This window comes from Eschrichtius robustus, unplaced genomic scaffold (assembly GCF_028021215.1).
Source record: "Eschrichtius robustus isolate mEscRob2 unplaced genomic scaffold, mEscRob2.pri scaffold_26, whole genome shotgun sequence".
In the NCBI taxonomy this organism is placed as follows: Eukaryota; Metazoa; Chordata; class Mammalia; order Artiodactyla; family Eschrichtiidae; genus Eschrichtius; species Eschrichtius robustus.
Window position 1 is genome coordinate 9,053,508 of NW_027175249.1, and position 16,651 is coordinate 9,070,158.

Here is a 16,651-nt window from a genome sequence, read left to right on the forward strand (position 1 = left end):
GAGTCATGGAGCATTGTGATGACAATTGTTCTAGAACATTGTGAAGACAGGGATCATGGAGCATAGTGATGAATGGGGCCATGGAGCATTGTGATAACAGGCGTCATGGGACAATGTGTTGACAGTGTCATGGAGCATTGTTAGAAAGGGAACATGGAGCAATTTGATTTCAGGGGCCATGAAATATTGTGAATACATAGGCCATGGAGTATTCAGATGAATGTGGTCAAGGATCATTGTGACGACAAGTGTCCTGGAATATTGTGATGACATGGTTCATGGAGCATTGGGATGACAAGGGCCATGGCGAAATGTGAAGACAGGTGTCATGGGGCATTGTGATGACAGTGGTCCTCTAGAATTGTGAAGAAAGATATCATGGAGCACTGGGATGACAGGGGCCATGGAGCATTGTGATGACAGGGGTCATGGGGCATTGTGATGACAGTGGTCATCTAGAATTGTGAAGAAAGATATCATGGAACACTGGGACGACAGGGGCCATGGAACATTGTGATGACAGGGGTCATGGGGCATTGTGATGACACGGCCATGGAACATTATGATGACAATAATTCTGGAGCATTGTGATAAATAGGGCATGGACCATTGTGATTAGAGGGGCCAAGGAGCATTCTGATGACAACGGCATGGAGCATTGTGATGACAAGGGTCATCGAGCATTGTGATGACAGTGGTCATGAAGCATTGTGATGAATGTGGTCATGGATCATTGTGATGACAAGTATCGTGGAGCATTGTGCTGACAGGGGTCAAAGAGCATTGTGATGACACGGTTATGGAATATTGTGATGACCAGAATTCTGTAGCACTGTGATGAAAAGGGAATGGAGCATTGTGATTACAGGGGTCATGGAGCATTGTGATGAAAATTGTTCTAGAAAATTGTGATGACAGAGATCATGGAGCATAGTGATGAAAGGGGCCATGAAGCATTGTGATGACAGGCGTCATGGGGCATTGTGATGACACGGCCATGGAACATTATGATGACAAGAATTCTGGAGCATTGTGATAAAACGGGCATGGACCATTGTGATTAGAGGGGCCAAGGAGCATTCTGATGACAACGGCATGGAGCATTGTGATGACAAGGGTCATCGAGCATTGTGATGACAGTGTTCATGAAGAATTGTGATGAATGTGGTCATGCATCATTGTGATGACAAGTGTCGTGGAGCATTGTGATGACAGGGGTCATAGAGCATTGTGATGACACGGTTATGGAATATTGTGATGACCAGAATTCTGTAGCACTGTGATGAAAAGGGAATGGAGCATTGTGATTACAGGGGTCATAGAGAATTGTGATGACAATTGTTCTAGAACATTGTGATGACAGGGATCATGGAGCATAGTGATGAAAGGGGCCATGGAGCATTGTGATGACAGGCGTCATGGGACATTGTGTTGACAGTGGTCATGGAGCATTGTTAGAAACGGAACATGGAGCAATTTGATTTCAGGGGCCATGAACAATTGTGAATACATAGGCCATGGAGTATTCAGATGAATGTGGTCAAGGATCATTGTGACGAAAAGTGTCCTGGAATATTGTGATGACACGGTTCATGGAGCATTGCGATGACAAGGGCCATGGCGAAATGTGAAGACAGGTGTCATGGGGCATTGTGATGACAGTGGTCATCTAGAATTGTGAAGAAAGATATCATGGAGCACTGGGATGACAGGGGCCATGGAGCATTGTGATGACAGTGGTCATGGGGCATTGTGATGACACGGCCATGGAACATTATGATGACAAGAATTCTGGAGCATTGTGATAAAAAGTCATAGACCACTGTGATTAGAGGGGCCAAGGAGCATTCTGATGACAACTGCATGGAGCATTATGATGACAAGGGTCATCGAGCATTGTGATGACAGTGGTCATGAAGCATTGTGATGAATGTGGTCATGGATCATTGTGATGACAAGTGTCGTGGAGCATTGTGATGACAGGGGTCATAGATCATTGTGATGACACGGTTATGGAATTTTGTGATGACCAGAATTCTGTAGCACTGTGATGAAAAGGAAATGGAGCATTGTGATTACAGGGGTCATGGAGCATTGTGATGACAATTTTTCTAGAACATTGTGAAGACAGTTATCATGGAGCATAGTGATGAAAGGGGCCATGGAGCATTGTGATGACAGGCGTCATGGGACAATGTGTTGACAGTGGTCATGGAGCATTGTTAGAAAGGGAACATGGAGCAATTTGATTTCAGGGGCCATGAAAAATTTTGAATACATAGGCCATGGAGTATTCAGATGAATGTGGTCAAGGATCATTGTGACGACAAGTGTCCTGGAATATTGTGATGACACGGTTCATGGAGCATTGCGATGACAAGGGCCATGGCGAAATGTGAAGACAGGTGTCATGGGGCTTTGTGATGACAGTGGTCCTCTAGAATTGTGAAGAGAGATATCATGGAGCAGTGGGATGACAGGGGCCATGGAGCATTGTGATGACAGGGGTCATGGGGCATTGTGATGACACGGCCAAGGAACATTATGATGACAAGAATTCTGGAGCATTGTGATAAAAAGGGCATGGACCATTGTGATGAGTGGGGCCAAGGAGCATTCTGATGACAACGGCATGGAGCATTGTGATGACAAGGGTCATCGAGCATTGTGATGACAGTGGTCATGAAGCATTGTGATGAATGTGGTCATGGATCATTGTGATGACAAGTGTCGTGGAGCATTGTGATGACAGGGGTCATAGAGCATTGTGATGACAGGGTTATGGAATATTGTGATGACCAGAATTCTGTAGCACTGTGATGAAAAAGGAATGGAGCATTGTGATTACAGGGGTCATGGAGCATTGTGATGACAATTGTTTAGAACATTTTGAAGACAGGGATCATGGAGCATAGTGATGAAAGGGGCCATGGAGCATTGTGATGACAGGCGTCATGGGACAAGGTGTTGACAGTGGTCATGGAGCATTGTTAGAAAGGGAACATGGAGCAATTTGATTTCAGGGGCCAAGAAAAATTGTGAATACATAGGCCATGGAGTATTCAGATGAATGTGGTCAAGGATCATTGTGACGACAAGTGTCCTGGAATATTGTGATGACACGGTTCATGGAGCATTGCGATGACAAGGGCCATGGCAAAATGTGAAGACAGGTGTCATGGGGCTTTGTGATGACAGTGGTCATCTAGAATTGTGAATAAAGATATCATGGAGCAGTGGGATGACAGGGGCCATGGAGCATTGTGATGACAGGGGTCATGGGGCATTGTGATGACACGGCCATGGAACATTATGATGACAAGAATTCTGGAGCATTGTGATAAATAGGGCATGGACCATTGTGATTAGAGGGGCCAAGGAGCATTCTGATGACAACGGCATGGAGCATTGTGATGACAAGGGTCATCGAGCATTGTGATGACAGTGGTCATGAAGCATTGTGATGAATGTGGTCATGGATCATTGTGATGACATGTGTCGTGGAGCATTGTGATGACAGGGGTCATAGAGCATTGTGATGACACGGTTATGGAATTTTGTGATGACCAGAATTCTGTAGCACTGTGATGAAAAGGGAATGGAGCATTGTGATTACAGGGGTCATGGAGCATTGTGATGACAATTGTTCTAGAACATTCTGAAGACAGGGATCATGGAGCATAGTGATGAAAGGGCCATGGAGCATTGTGATGACAGGCGTCATGGGACAATGTGTTGACAGTGGTCATGGAGCATTGTTAGAAAGGGAACATGGAGCAATTTGATTTCAGGGGCCATGAAAAATTGTGAATACATAGGCCATGGAGTATTCAGATGAATGTGGTCATGGATCATTGTGACGACAAGTGTCGTGGAGCATTGTGATGACAGGGGTCATAGAGCATTGTGATGACACGGTTATGGAATATTGTGATGACCAGAATTCTGTAGCACTGTGATGAAAAGGGAATGGAGCATTGTGATTACAGGGGTCATGGAGCATTGTGATAACCATTGTTCTAGAATATTGTGATGACAGGGATCATGGAGCATAGTGATGAAAGGGGCCATGGAGCATTGTGATGACAGGCGTCATGGGACATTGTGTTGACAGTGGTCATGGAGAATTGTTAGAAAGGGAACATGGAGCAATTTGATTTCAGGGGCCATGAAAAATTGTGAATACATAGGCCATGGAGTATTCAGATGAATGTGGTCAAGGATCATTGTGACTACAAGTGTCCTGGAATATTGTGAGGACACGGTTCATGGAGCATTGCGATGACAAGGGCCATGGCGAAATGTGAAGACAGGTGTCATGGGGCATTGTGGTGACAGTGGTCATCTAGAATTGTGAAGAAAGATATCATGGAGCACTGGGATGACAGGGGCCATGGAGCATTGTGATGACAGGGGTCATGGGGCATTGTGATGACACGGCCAAGGAACATTATGATGACAATAATTCTGGAGCATTGTGATAAAAAGGGCATGGACCATTGTGATTAGAGGGGCCAAGGAGCATTCTGATGACAACGGCATGGACCATTGTGATGACAAGGGTCATCGAGCATTGTGATGACAGTGGTCATGAAGCATTGTGATGAATGTGGTCATGGACCATTGTAATGACAATTGTCGTGGAGCATTGTGATGACAGGGGTCATAGAGCATTGTGATGACACGGTTATGTAATATTGTGATGAACAGATTTCTGTAGCACTGTGATGAAAAGGGAATGGAGCATTGTGATTACAGGTGTCATGCAGCATTGTGATGATAATTGTTCTAGAACATTGTGAAGACAGGGATCATCGAGCATAGTGATGAAAGGGGCCATGGAGCTTTGTGATGACAGGCGTCATGGGACATTGTTTTGACAGTGGTCATGGAGCATTGTTAGAAAGGGAACATGGAGCAATTTGATTTCAGGGGCCATGAAAAATTGTGAATACATAGGCCATGGAGTATTCAGATGAATGTGGTCAAGGATCATTGTGACGAAATGTGTCCTGGAATATTGTGATGACACGGTTCATGGAGCATTGCGATGACAAGGGCCATGGCGAAATGCGAAGACAGGTGTCATGGGGCATTGTGATGACACGGCCATGGAACATTATGATGACAAGAATTCTGGAGCATTGTGATAAAAAGGTCATGGACCATTGTGATTAGAGGGGCCAAGGAGCATTCTGATGACAACGGCATGGAGCATTGTGATGACAAGGGTCATCGAGCATTGTGATGACAGTGGTCATGAAGCATTGTGATGAATGTGGTCATGGATCATTGTGATGACAAGTGTCGTGGAGCATTGTGATGACAGGGGTCATAGAGCATTGTGATGACACGGTTATGGAATATTGTGATGACCAGAATTCTGTAGCACTGTGATGAAAAGGGAATGGAGCATTGTGATTACAGGGGTCATGGAGCATTGTGATGACAATTGTTTAGAACATTGTGAAGACAGGGATCATGGTGCATAGTGATGAAAGGGGCCATGGAGCATTGTGATGACAGGCGTCATGGGACAATGTGTTGACAGTGGTCATGGAGCATTGTTAGAAAGGGAACATGGAGCAATTTGATTTCAGGGGCCATGAAAAATTGTGAATACATAGGCCATGGAGTATTCAGATGAATGTGGTCAAGGATCATTGTGACGACAAGTGTCCTGGAATATTGTGATGACACGGTTCATGGAGCATTGCGATGACAAGGGCCATGGCGAAATGTGAACACAGGTGTCATGGGGCTTTGTGATGACAGTGGTCATCTAGAATTGTGAAGAAAGATATCATGGAGCACTGGGATGACAGGGGCCATGGAGCATTGTGATGACAGGGGTCATGGGGCATTGTGATGACACGGCCATTGAACATTATGATGACAAGAATTCTGGAGCATTGTGATAAATAGGGCATGGACCATTGTGATTAGAGGGGCCAAGGAGCATTCTGATGACAACGGCATGGAGCATTGTGATGACAAGGGTCATCGAGCATTGTGATGACAGTGGTCATGAAGCATTGTGATGAATGTGGTCATGGATCATTGTGATGACATGTGTCGTGGAGCATTGTGATGACAGGGGTCATAGAGCATTGTGATGACACGGTTATGGAATTTTGTGATGACCAGAATTCTGTAGCACTGTGATGAAATGGGAATGGAGCATTGTGATTATAGGGGTCATGGAGCATTGTGATGACAATTGTTCTAGAACATTGTGAAGACAGGGATCATGGAGCATAGTGATGAATGGGCCATGGAGCATTGTGATGACAGGCGTCATGGGACAATGTGTTGACAGTGGTCATGGAGCATTGTTAGAAAGGGAACATGGAGCAATTTGATTTCAGGGGCCATGAAAAATTTTGAATACATAGGCCATGGAGTATTCAGATGAATGTGGTCATGGATCATTGTGATGACAAGTGTCGTGGAGCATTGTGATGACAGGGGTCATAGAGCATTGTGATGACACGGTTATGGAATATTGTGATGACCAGAATTCTGTAGCACTGTGATGAAAAGGGAATGGAGCATTGTAATTACACGGGTCATGGAGTATTCTGATGACAATTGTTCTAGAATACTGTGAAGACAGGGATCATGGAGCATATTGATGAAAGGGGCCAAGGAGCATTGTGAAGACAGGCGTCATGGGACAATATGTTGACAGTGGTCATGGAGCCTTGTTAGAAAGGGAACATGGAGCAATTTGATTTCAGGGGCCATGAAAAATTGTGAATACATAGGCCATGCAGTATTCAGATGAATGTGATCAAGGATCATTGTGACGACAAGTGTCCTGGAATATTGTGATGACACGGTTCATGGAGCATTGCGATGACAAGGGCCATGGCGAAATGTGAAGACAGGTGTCATGGGGCATTGTGGTGACAGTGGTCATCTAGAATTGTGAAGAAAGATATCATGGAGCACTGGGATGACAGGGGCCATGGAGCATTGTGATGACAGGGGTCATGGGGCATTGTGATGACACGGCCAAGGAACATTATGATGACAAGAATTCTGGAGCATTGTGATAAAAAGGGCATGGACCATTGTGATTAGAGGGGCCAAGGAGCATTCTGATGACAACGGCATGGAGCATTGTGATGACAAGGGTCATCGAGCATTGTGATGACAGTGGTCATGAAGCATTGTGATGAATGTGGTCATGCATCATTGTGATGACAAGTGTCGTGGAGCATTGTGATGACAGGGGTCATAGAGCATTGTGATGACACGGTTATGGAATATTGTGATGACCAGAATTCTGTAGCACTGTGATGAAAAGGGAATGGAGCATTGTGATTACAGGGTCATGGAGCATTGTGATGACAATTGTTCTAGAACATTGTGATGACAGGGATCATGGAGCATAGTGATGAAAGGGGCCATGGAGCATTGTGATGACAGGCGTCATGGGACATTGTGTTGACAGTGGTCATGGAGCATTGTTAGAAAGGTAACATGGAGCAATTTGATTTCAGGGGCCATGAACAATTGTGAATACATAGGCCATGGAGTATTCAGATGAATGTGGTCAAGGATCATTGTGACGAAAAGTGTCCTGGAATATTGTGATGACACGGTTCATGGAGCATTGGGATGACAAGGGCCATGGCGAAATGTGAAGACAGGTGTCATGGGGCTTTGTGATGACAGTGGTCATCTAGAATTGTGAAGAAAGATATCATGGAGCACTGGGATGACAGGGGCCATGGAGCATTGTGATGACAGGGGTCATGGGGCATTGTGATGACACGGCCATGGAACATTATGATGACAAGAATTCTGGAGCATTGTGATAAAAAGGTCATAGACCATTGTGATTAGAGGGGCCAAGGAGCATTCTGATGACAACTGCATGGAGCATTATGATGACAAGGGTCATCGAGCATTGTGATGACAGTGGTCATGAAGCATTGTGATGAATGTGGTTATGGATCATTGTGATGACATGTGTCGTGTAGCATTGTGATGACAGGGGTCATAGAGCATTGTGATGACACGGTTATGGAATTTTGTGATGACCAGAATTCTGTAGCACTGTGATGAAAAGGGAATGGAGCATTGTGATTACAGGGGTCATGGAGCATTGTGATGACAATTTTTCTAGAACATTGTGAAGACAGTTATCATGGAGCATAGTGATGAAAGGGGCCATGGAGCATTGTGATGACAGGCGTCATGGGACAATGTGTTGTCAGTGGTCATGGAGCATTGTTAGAAAGGTAACATGGAGCAATTTGATTTCAGGGGCCATGAAAATTTTGAATACATAGGCCATGGAGTATTCAGATGAATGTGGTCAAGGATCATTGTGACGACAAATGTCCTGGAATATTGTGATGACACGGTTCATGGAGCATTGCGATGACAAGGGCCATGGCGAAATGTGAAGACAGGTGTCATGGGGCATTGTGATGACACGGCCATGGAACATTATGATGACAATAATTCTGGAGCATTGTGATAAATAGGGCATGGACCATTGTGATTAGAGGGGCCAAGGAGCATTCTGATGACAACGGCATGGAGCATTGTGATGACAGGGGTCATGGGGCATTGTGATGACACGGCCATGAAACATTATGATGACAAGAAGTCTGGAGCATAGTGATAAAAAGGGCATGGAACATTGTGATTAGAGGGGCCAAGGAGCATTCTGATGACAACGGCATGGAGCATTGTGATGACAAGGGTCATCGAGCATTGTGATGACAGTGGTCATGAAGCATTGTGATGAATGTGGTCATGGATCATTGTGATGACAATTGTCGTGGAGCATTGTGATGACAGGGGTCACAGAGCATTGTGATGACACGGTTATGGAATATTGTGATGAGCAGAATTCTGTAGCACTGTGATGAAAAGGGAATGGAGCATTGTGATTACAGGGGTCATGGAGCATTGTGATGAAAATTGTTCTAGAACATTGTGAGGACAGGGATCATGGAGCATAGTGATGAAAGGGGCCATGAAGCATTGTGATGACAGGCGTCATGGGGCATTGTGATGACACGGCCATGGAACATTATGATGACAAGAATTCTGGAGCATTGTGATAAAACGGGCATGGACCATTGTGATTAGAGGGGCCAAGGAGCATTCTGATGACAACGGCATGGAGCATTGTGATGACAATGGTCATCGAGCATTGTGATGACAGTGGTCATGAAGCATTGTGATGAATGTGGTCATGCATCATTGTGATGACAAGTGTCGTGGAGCATTGTGAGGACAGGGGTCATAGAGCATTGTGATGACACGGTTATGGAATATTGTGATGACCAGAATTCTGTAGCACTGTGATGAAAAGGGAATGGAGCATTGTGATGACAGGGGACATGGAGCATTGTGATGACAATTGTTTAGAACATTGTGAAGACAGGGATCATGTAGCATAGTGATGAAAGGGGCCATGGAGCATTGTGATGACAGGCGTCATGGGACAATGTGTTGACAGTGGTCATGGAGCATTGTTAGAAAGGGAACATGGAGCAATTTGATTTCAGGGGTCATGAAAAATTGTGAATACATAGGCCATGGAATATTCAGATGTATGTGGTCAAGGATCATTGTGACGACAAGTGTCCTGGAATATTGTGATGACACGGTTCATGGAGCATTGCGATGACAAGGGCCATGGCGAAATGTGAAGGCTGGTGTCATGGGGCTCTGTGATGACAGTGGTCATCTAGAATTGTGAAGAAAGATATCATGGAGCATTGGGATAACAGGGGCCATGGAGCATTGTGATGACAGGGGTCATGGGGCATTGTGATGACACAGCCATGGAACATTATGATGACAAGAATTTTGGAGCATTGTGATAAAAAGGGCATGGACCATTGTGATTAGAGGGGCCAAGGAGCATTCTGATGACAACGGCATGGAGCATTGTGATGACAAGGTTCATCGAGCATTGTGATGACAGTGGTCATGAAGCATTGTGATGAATGTGGTCATGGATCATTGTGATGAAAAGTGTCGTGGAGCATTGTGATGACAGGGGTCATAAAGCATTGCGATGACACGGATATGGAATTTTGTGATGACCAGAATTCGGTAGCACTGTGATGAAAAGGGAATGGAGCATTGTGATTACAGGGGTCATGGAGCATTGTGATGACAATTGTTCTAGAACATTGTGAAGACAGGGATCATGGAGCATAGTGATGAAAGGGCCATGGAGCATTGTGATGACAGGCGTCATGGGACAATGTGTTCACAGTGGTCATGGAGCATTGTTAGAAAGGGAACATGGAGCAATTTGATTTCAGGGGCCATGAAAAATTGTGAATACATAGGCCATGGAGTATTCAGATAAATGTGGTCAAGGATCATTGTGACGACAAGTGTCCTGGAATATTGTGATGACACGGTTCATGGAGCATTGAGATGACAAGGGCCATGGCAAAATGTGAACACAGGTGTCATGGGGCATTGTGATGAGAGTGGTCATCTAGAATTGTGAAGAAAGATATCATGGAGCACTGGGATGACAGGGGCCATGGAACATTGTGATGACAGGGGTCATGGGGCATTGTGATGACACGGCCATGGAACATTATGATGACAATAATTCTGGAGCATTGTGATAAATAGGGCATGGACCATTGTGATTAGAGGGGCCAAGGAGCATTCTGATGACAACGGCATGGAGCATTGTGATGACAAGGGTCATCGAGCATTGTGATGACAGTGGTCATGAAGCATTGTGATGAATGTGGTCATGGATCATTGTGATGACAAGTGTCGTGGAGCATTGTGATGACAGGAGTCATAGAGCATTGTGATGACACGGTTATGGAATATTGTGATGACCAGAATTCTGTAGCACTGTGATGAAAAGGGAATGGAGCATTGTGATTACAGGGGTCATGGAGCATTGTGATGAAAATTGTTCTAGAACATTGTGATGACACGGAACATGGAGCACAGTGATGAAAGGGGCCATGGAGAATTGTGATGACAGGCGTCATGGGACATTGTTTTGACAGTGGTCATGAAGCATTGTTTGAAAGGGAACCTGGAGCAATTTGATTTCAGGGGCCATGAAAAATTGTGAATACATAGGCCATGGAGTATTCAGATGAATGTGGTCAAGGATCATTGTGACGAAAAGTGTCCTGGAATATTGTGATGACACGGTTCATGGAGCATTGCGATGACAAGGGCCATGGTGAAATGTGAAGACAGGTGTCATGGGGCATTGTGATGACAGTGGTCCTCTAGAATTGTGAAGAAATATATCATGGAGCACTGGGATGACAGGGGCCATGGAGCATTTTTCTGACAGGGGTCATGGGGCATTGTGAGGACACGGCCATGGAACATTATGATGACAAGAATTCTGGAGCATTGTGATAAAATGGGCATGGACCATTGAGATTAGAGGGGCCAAGGAGCATTCTGATTAAAACGGCATGGAGCATTGTGATGACAAGGGTCATCGAGCTTTGTGATGACAGTGGTCATGAAGCATTGTGATGAATGTGGTCATGGATCATTGTGATGACAAGTGTCGTGGAGCATTGTGATGACAGGGGTCATGGAGCATTGTGATGACAATTGTTCTAGAACATTGTGATGACAGGGATCATGGAGCATAGTGATGAAAGGGGCCATGGAGCATTGTGATGACAGGCGTCATGGGACATTGTTTTGACAGTGGTCTTGGAGCATTTTTAGAAAGGGAACATGGAGCAATTTGATTTCAGGGGCCATGAAAAATTGTGAATACATAGGCCATGGAGTATTCAGATGAATGTGGTCAAGGATCATTGTGACGACAAGTGTCCTGGAATATTGTGATGACACGGTTCATGGAGCATTGCGATGACTAGGGCCATGGCGAAATGTGAAGACAAGTGTCATGGGACATTGTGATGACAGTGGTCATCTAGAATTGTGAAGAAAGATATAATGGAGAAGTGGGATGACAGGGGCCATGGAGCATTGTGATGACAGGGGTCATGGGGCATTGTGATGACAAGGCCATGGAACATTATGATGACAAGAATTCTGGAGCATTGTGATAAAAAGGGCATGGACCATTGTGATTAGAGGGGCCAAGGAGCATTCTAATGACAACGGCATGGAGCATTGTGATGACAAGGGTCATCGAGCATTGTGATGACAGTGGTCATGAAGCATTGTGATGAATGTGGTCATGGATCATTGTGATGACAAGTGTCGTGGAGCATTGTGATGACAGGGGTCATACAGCACTGTGATGACACGGTTATGGAATATTGTGATGACCAGAATTATGTAGCACTGTGATGAAAAGGGAATGGAGCATTGTGATTACAGGGGTCATGGAGCATTGTGATGACAATTGTTTAGAACACTGTGAAGACAGGGATCATGGAGCATAGTGATGAAAGGGGCCATGGAGCATTGTGATGACAGGCGTCATGGGACAAGGTGTTGACAGTGGTCATGGAGCATTGTTAGAAAGGGAACATGGAGCAATTTGATTTCAGGGGCCATGAAAAATTGTGAATACATAGGCCATGGAGTATTCAGATGAATGTGGTCAAGGATCATTGTGACGACAAGTGTCCTGGAATATTGTGAAGACATGGTTCATGGAGCATTGCGATGACAAGGGCCATGGCGAAATGTGAAGACAGGTGTCATGGGGCTTTGTGATGACAGTGGTCATCTAGAATTCTGAAGAAAGATATCATGGAGCACTGGGATGACAGGGGCCATGGAGCATTTTTCTGACAGGGGTCATGGGGCATTGTGAGGACACGGCCATGGAACATTAGGATGACAAGAATTCTGGAGCACTGTGATAAAAAGGGCATGGATCTTTGTGGTTAGAGGGGCCAAGGAGCATTCTGATGACAACGGCATGGAGCATTGTGATGAAAAGGGTCATCGCGCATTGTGATGACAGTGGTCATGAAGCATTGTGATGAATGTGGTCATGGATCATTGTGATGACAAGTGTCGTGGAGCATTGTGATGACAGGGGTCATAGAGCATTGTGATGACATGGTTATGGAATATTGTGATGACACGGTTATGGAATATTGTGATGACCAGAATTCTGTAGCACTGTGATGAAAAGGGAATGGAGCATTGTGATTACAGGGGTCATGGAGCATTGTGATGATAATTGTTCTAGAACACTGTGAAGACAGGGATCATGGAGCATAGTGATGAAAGGGGCCATGGAGCATTGTGATGACAGGCGTCAGGGGACAATGTGTTGACAGTGGTCATGGAGCATTGTTAGAAAGGGAACATGGAACAATTTGATTTCAGGGGTCATGAAAAATTGTGAATACATAGGCCATGGAGTATTCAGATGAATGTGGTCAACGATCATTGTGACGAAAAGTGTCCTGGAATATTGCGATGACACGGTTCATGGAGAATTGCGATGACAAGGGCCATGGAGAAATGTGAAGAAAGGTGTCATGGGGCATTGTGATGACAGTGGTCATCTAGAATTGTGAAGAAAGATATCATGGAGCAGTGGGATGACAGGGGCCATGGAGCATTGTGATGACAGGGGTCATGGGGCATTGTGATGACACGGCCATGGAACATTATGATGACAAGAATTCTGGAGCATTGTGATAAAAAGGGCATGGACCATTGTGATTAGAGGGGCCAAGGAGCATTCTGATGACAACGGCATGGAGCATTGTGATGACAATGGTCATCGAGCATTGTGATGACAGTGGTCATGAAGCATTGTGATGAATGTGGTTATGGATCATTGTGATGACAAGTGTCGTGTAGCATTGTGATGACAGGGGTCATAGAGCATTGGGATGACACGGTTATGGAATATTGTGATGACCAGAATTCTGTAGCACTGTGATGAAAAGGGAATGGAGCATTGTGATTACAGGAGTCATGGAGCATTGTGATGACAATTGTTTAGAACATTGTGAAGACAGGGTTCATGGAGCATAGAGATGAAAGGGGCCATGGAGCATTGTGATGACAGGCGTCATATGACAATGTGTTGACAGTGGTCATGGAGCATTGTTAGAAAAGGAACATGGAGCAATTTGATTTCAGGGGCCATGAAAAATTGTGAATACATAGGCCATGTAGTATTCAGATGTATGTGGTCAAGGATCATTGTGACGACAAGTGTCCTAGAATATTGTGATGACACGGTTCATGGAGCATTGCGATGACAAGGGCCATGGCGAAATGTGAAGGCAGGTGTCATGTGGCTTTGTGATGACAGTGGTCATCTAGAATTGTGAAGAAAGATATCATGGAGCACTGGGATGACAGGGGCCATGGAGCATTGTGATGACAGGGGTCATGGGGCATTGTGATGACACGGCCATGAAACATTATGATGACAAGAAGTCTGGAGCATTGTGATAAAAAGGGCATGGAACATTGTGATTAGAGGGGCCAAGGAGCATTCTGATGACAACGGCATGGAGCATTGTGATGACAAGGGTCATCGAGCATTGTGATGACAGTGGTCATGAAGCATTGTGATGAATGTGGTCATGGATCATTGTGATGACAAGTGTCGTGGAGCATTGTGATGACATGGGTCATAGAGCATTGCGATGACACGGATATGGAATTTTGGACCAGAATTCGGTAGCACTGTGATGAAAAGGGAATGGAGCATTGTGATTACAGGGGTCATGGAGCATTGTGATGACAATTGTTCTAGAACATTGTGAAGACAGGGATCATGGAGCATAGTGATGAAAGGGCCATGGAGCATTGTGATGACAGGCGTCATGGGACAATCTGTTCACAGTGGTCATGGAGCATTGTTAGAAAGGGAACATGGAGCAATTTGATATCAGGGGCCATGAAAAATTGTGAATACATAGGCCATGGAGTATTCAGATGAATGTGGTCATGGATCATTGTGATGACAAGTGTCGTGGAGCATTGTGATGACAGGGGTCATAGAGCATTGTGATGACACGGTTATGTAATATTGTGATGACCAGAATTCTGTAGCACTGTGATGAAAAGGGAATGGAGCATTGTGATTACAGGTGTCATGCAGCATTGTGATGACAATTGTTCTAGATCATTGTGAAGACAGGGATCATGGAGCATAGTGATGAAAGGGGCCATGGAGCATTGTGATAACAGGCGTCATGGGACAATGTGTTGACAGTGTCATGGAGCATTGTTAGAAAGGGAACATGGAGCAATTTGATTTCAGGGGCCATGAAAAATTGTGAATACATAGGCCATGGAGTATTCAGATGAATGTGGTCAAGGATCATTGTGACGACAAGTGTCCTGGTATATTGTGATGACACGGTTCATGGAGCATTGAGATGACAAGGGCCATGGCAAAATGTGAAGACAGGTGTCATGGGGCATTGTGATGACAGTGGTCATCTAGAATTGTGAAGAAAGATATCATGGAGCACTGGGATGACAGGGGCCATGGAACATTGTGATGACAGGGGTCATGGGGCATTGTGATGACACGGCCATGGAACATTATGATGACAATAATTCTGGAGCATTGTGATAAATAGGGCATGGACCATTGTGATTAGAGGGGCCAAGGAGCATTCTGATGACAACGGCATGGAGCATTGTGATGACAAGGGTCATCGAGCATTGTGATGACAGTGGTCATGAAGCGTTGTGATGAATGTGGTCATGGATCATTGTGATGACAAGTGTCGTGGAGCATTGTTATGACAGGAGTCATAGAGCATTGTGATGACACGGTTAAGGAATATTGTGATGACCAGAATTCTGTAGCACTGTGATGAAAAGGGAATGGAGCATTGTGATTACAGGGGTCATAGAGCATTGTGATGAAAATTGTTCTAGAACATTGTGATGACACGGATCATGGAGCACAGTGATGAAAGGGGCCATGGAGCATTGTGATGACAGGCGTCATGGGGCATTGTGTTGACAGTGGTCATGGAGCATTGTTTGAAAGGGAACCTGGAGCAATTTGATTTCAGGGGCCATGAAAAATTGTGAATACATAGGCCATGGAGTATTCAGATGAATGTGGTCAAGGATCATTGTGACGAAAAGTGTCCTGGAATATTGTGATGACACGGTTCATGGAGCATTGCGATGACAAGGGCCATGGCGAAATGTGAAGACAGGTGTCATGGGGCATTGTGATGACAGTGGTCCTTTAGAATTGTGAAGATATATATCATGGAGCACTGGGATGACAGGGGCCATGGAGCATTGTGATGACAGGGTTCATGGGGCATTGTGATGACACGGCCATGGAACATTATGATGACAAGAATTCTGGAGCATTGTGATAAAATGGGCATGGACCATTGAGATTAGAGGGGCCAAGGAGCATTCTGATGACAACGGCATGGAGCATTGTGATGACAAGGGTCATCGAGCTTTGTGATGACAGTGGTCATGAAGCATTGTGATGAATGTGGTTATGGATCATTGTGATGACAAGTGTCGTGGAGCATTGTGATGACAGGGGTCATAGAGCATTGTGATGACACGGTTATGGAATTTTGTGATGACCAGAATTCTGTAGCACTGTGATGAAAAGGGAATGGAGCATTGTGATTACAGGAGTCATGGAGCATTGTGATGACAATTGTTCTAGAACATTGTGAAGACAGGGATCATGGAGCATAGTGATGAATGGGGC